The sequence below is a fragment of the Elephantulus edwardii genome, unplaced genomic scaffold (genome assembly GCF_000299155.1).
Source record: "Elephantulus edwardii isolate Elephantulus edwardi_28Jun2011 unplaced genomic scaffold, EleEdw1.0 scaffold00004, whole genome shotgun sequence".
In the NCBI taxonomy this organism is placed as follows: Eukaryota; Metazoa; Chordata; class Mammalia; order Macroscelidea; family Macroscelididae; genus Elephantulus; species Elephantulus edwardii.
The window spans coordinates 13,373,517-13,378,302 of NW_006399754.1; the positions used below are offsets into that span (position 1 = coordinate 13,373,517).

General features: G+C 43.4%; 1 pseudogene; it reads left to right on the plus strand.

Moving 5' to 3' along the window:
* The window catches only part of LOC102861915, a 4,219-nt pseudogene extending 1,335 nt beyond the window's left edge, over nucleotides 1-2,884 (plus strand).
* The last annotated feature ends 1,902 nt before the right edge of the window (nucleotides 2,885-4,786 follow it).

Here is a 4,786-nt window from a genome sequence, read left to right on the forward strand (position 1 = left end):
ACACACACACACACACACACACACACCCCTTCTTCCCCAGAGTGGAAAGATAGGATTAGCAATTCTGACTCTTAATTGCTATGTCAGTGGAATCTGTTTAAGAGTTGGATGCCATTTAAAATTGTCCACTTTTTAAAAATATGTACACTTTTCGTAAGAAAACTTTAGCTCCTTTACTCATATGGGGATAGTACACAGACACCAGTTGTATCTGCAGGCTAACTAACATTGTCTCTTAGGTTTCTGAGAACGTCAAATGTGCACATGCATCCTGTACTTTAAAAGAAAACATGATTTTTGCCTTATTACTGAATTCCATCTCTGTGTTAGTCCAGGTCCTGTGGGAAGCAAGTTCCAAGAAAGGTTTAAGACCATAAGACTTTCATTAGGGTGCAGGCCTGTGTCAGAGAGAATTGGAAAGAATACTGGTGAAGACTGGGAGGGTATCGAACCACCAGGCAAATACGACCCTTGGCGGTGGGGAGAAGAGAGGGAGGTGAAATGGTAGGCTCCTCACAGCCTGAAGAAGGTTTATCAGGGCTGCTGGGGAGTCTTGGAACCAAAGGAGAAGCCACATAGGAACTTCTCCCTCTGGCTCCTCATTGGCTGGGAGCACTGGTGGGAGGCGTGACTTCTGCACAAATACCTGAATAGATTTCAAAGCCTTAGCCTGGTCTTTGATTAAGCACCCTTTAGTTTGCTTGGCTCCACAGTCAACAGTCTTGGCACCAGTAGCCAGGAAATTAAAAGGCGCATTGCCATGGGAAAGTCTGCTGTTAAGGACCTCTCCGAAGTACTGAAGAGCAATGGTGTCCCTTTGGAGACTAAGGTGCATCTGATACAGGCCATGGTCTTCGCAATCACTTGTTATGCATCAGAGAGTTGGACAATGACCAAGGAGGATAGAAGGAGAATTGATGCCTTTGAGCTGTGGTGCTGGAGAAGAGTATTGAGAGTACCATGGACTGCTAGGAAAGCAAACAGATTTGTCTTGGAAAGAGTTAAACCAGGCTACTCCTTGGAGGCAAGGATTCTGAGGCTCCGTCTAACATACTTTGGACATGTTGTGAGGAGAGACAGGTCCTTGGAGAAGGACATCATGCTTGGGAGAGTGGAGGGATGGCGCAGGAGGGGAAGGCCTTCTATGAGGTGGATTGATTCAGTGACTGGTATAATCGGGATGGGAATGTCAGGCACAGGACAGAGCAGAGTTTAGGGCTGATGTACATAGGGTCGCTATGAGTTGCAAATGACTGGACAGCACATAACAACAACAACAACAAGATGGTTGGAGGTCTATGGAGCCTTTTCTGTGGTTGCCACAATCTGTGTTTTTAGTATCAAGTTTTGAAATGATCTCTGATTCTAATATTGATGAATTGCTACTTGCGTTTTGCGCTGTTGAATCAAAATCGACTCATACCTGACACTCCAGCAGGTCTTCAGAGACTATAAATTGCGTGGGAGGAGATGCTCATCTTTCCCCCTCAGAGCACCTGGTAAAACCAAACTTCTGGCCTTCCGGTTGCCATCACAACTCCCTGCCCACTAGGCTACTAGCGCTCGTTCCCTAACGTCATTAATAGTGGATGCTTTTATATCCACCTCCCCATATTTAACTTTTGTATTTTGCATTTATCCCTACTGATCTTTTACATTTCATCATTCATTAAATTGAAATGCTCCCAAAAGTAGTTAATTGCACCACTAGGAATATTTAAACCAAGCCCAGATTTGGTTGTGGTAGAAATGGACACGTTGGACTGAGTGATTCCATGGAATACGTAGTACTAATGGGGCAGGAACAGCAAAGAAAAAAGAAGGTGAAAATGATTACACTTCCTGAAGAATATAATCAATAAAACCGAAAACAGAGAGGGCCAAGAGATTCCTTGAGAAGAGAGAACCAAAACTCAATGAGAATAGTAAAAATGCCATGCTAATCAAAGGAGGAAATGCAAATGCAATGGTGACACAAGTACTTAGAGATGTGGGGGTTCTGGTGCCCTAATAGTAAGAAGTTGTGTTGCAATCCCGAAGGCATGCGCTTTGAGACCACCAGCTGCTCTATGGGAGAAGGATGTGCAGTCTCCTCCAGTGTGACTATCTGCCTCTGAAGATCTACTGAAGGGTCAGCTATGCTATGCACTGAAGAAAAACCTTATGGTATGCTGTAGAAAAGGAAAACTATCACAAGGTCGTTTGAGGATCAGACATCACTGGAATTCTTCTCCAAGAAATCAGATTATTCTTTACTCCTGTTTGGCTCTCATAATAAGAACTTGTCAAATAATTTAGTAAGACGTTGTATGTATGACTGATTACCATGTGCTGGATATGATTGAATTGGGTGTTGAGAAATTTGTCCCTCTCAAAGATATTTAGAATAGCAAATGTCCCGAGGGAACAAAACCTATGTTAATATTTGCTGGTGATGATTTTGATGTAACTGAAGACTATGGAAGACTAAAAAGTTTTATTGATTTCTTCAGGGGTCCCACAGTAACAAATACCCGCCTGGCCGGTGTGGATTATGTTCTGCACTTTACTGCACTGAGTGGGAAGATTCCTCTTCGAAGCTATAAGTTGCTGTTGAAGGAATCTGGTTCAGAACACGGAGAATTGAATTGGAGGGGATGGGATGATGGTTGGATCTGGTTCCGAGGAGGACTCATCTGGCAGCAGGTGACCTTTATAAGTTACCTATGAAAGAGCCAAAACCCCACAAGCCAAAGGAAAAGAAAAATGTACCCCAAGATGCTTTCGGTACAACTTATGGGAGGATCCACATGTAAGACAGAAGCAAGGCCTAAGCAAATTACAAACCAGAAAAATGGAAGGATTGAAGAAGAGACCAGTAGAAAGGATAGTAGTAGAAAATGAGGGGGGAAAAATTATATATATATGACTGAAAAAAGATTGATATAATTTTTTTAAAAATGAAAGAAATATTCAAACCAATCAACCAGCCAACAAAAACTCCACTGTGTGGAGTTGCTTTGAAGCCTCCACGGGGTTCCTGAGGCTGTGGCTTTTTCTAGGAGATGTCCTATCTTTCTCCAGGGAAAAGAGCCCTCTCTGTTAGATTTGCATTTGCTGACCTTTTCCACTCACAGCCTGATATGTTCCATGTGACATCCTAATACTATAGAATAGTCATAATACTGTAGAATCCTTTTATTCCCTGGTTTGGCACTGGCATGTGGTAAAAAAGGGGAAAACCCAACTAATGAGGTTTTTGTATGTGTAGGTTCTAAAATCCGTATGTTTTTACTGGGAGATTTGGGGTCACATTAGTCAGCTATTAGCTGCCATTAGCAATCTCTTTGGGCTTTCCGTGCTCAAATAGTGATAATAATTCAAGCCTGGCAGAGCTCTGTGAGTGGTAAAATAACAAATATAATAGGACTTGGCACACAAGAATTCTAGACGCAGCAAAATTTTATTGAAAGTTTACACAGTGTTATATGAGGTACATAAAACTCAGAGTCCAGTCTGGGGATCAGGAAGCACTAGGCAGGAAGGGATTAGTACAGCGAGACTGGTGCTGACGGCATCATGGGAGGTGCTGGTGAGAGGGCATTAAATTGGGCTCCCAGAGCTCAAACAGCAGGAAGTGACCTCCTCTGTTTCACCCAGAAAGATGGAGTGAGCATCCAGGAAGCTGCCACCACAACTATAGAGTTCAAGGATATACATCACCAAGGCTGTGGTCTAGGAATCAGAAAGTTGGCTGCACACTGCTGCTTCACACGCATAGTGCTAGAGTCTGACTTCCCAGAGATAAGCTGAAAGGAGTAGGACCAGGGTATCAGTTTGGCTTTGACCTAAATCGAGGCTGATTATGTCTAGCAGGAAGAATCTAATTTGCTTGCAGAACTCAAGCTGCAATGGCTTTTGGTGTTCTTAACCCCATTTCAGGAAATTAAAAGACATATTGCGATGGGAAAGTCAGTTGTTAGGGACCTCTCCAAAGTACTGAAGAGCAATGGTGTTACTCTGGAGACTAAGGTCCGTCTGATACAGGCCATGGTCTTTGCAATCACTTGATGCGTCAGAGAGCTGGACAATGATTAAGGAGGATAGAAGGAGAATTGATGCCTTTGATCTGTGGTGTTGGATAAGAGTATTGAATATACCATGGACAGCTAAGAAAACAAGTTCAACCTAGAGGGGTTCAAACCGGGCTGCTCCTTGTAGGCAAGGATTCTGAAGCTTTATCTGACATGCTTTGGACATGTTGCAAGGAGGGACCAGTCCTTGGGAGGGTGGAGGGACAGCGCAGGAGAGGAAGACCCTCTATGAGTTAGATTGGTTCAGTGACGGGGGTAATCGGGATAGGTGTGTCTGAGACAGTGTGATTGGCACATTACAGAGCAGGGTTTAGGGCTGTTGTACATAGGGTCGATATGAGTCGCACGTGACTCAGTGGCACAGAACAACAACAACTCCATTGCACAGGGTGGTTGTTGCATACAGAAAGGGACAGCTAATGGAGGTGGGGGGGAAGCCAAACTCTCACCGGCTACATGCTACACAGTGTGACCTGTATCACTTGCATAAGCTCTTGAAATCCTTTCTTTTTTTTTTCATTTTTAAAAAAAATTTATTCTTAATTTCAATGAAAATTTACAGACTGGATTTCCATTCATTCATTGTTGCACTTTTCACCCTGCCCCAGTACACTACCATCTTGGAAAAGTAAAAGAAAAATTCTTTCATTGTTTTACAATCCCTCCCCCAAGGTCCACTCCACCATACAGCCTTCGCTCTGGACTCCTGTCAT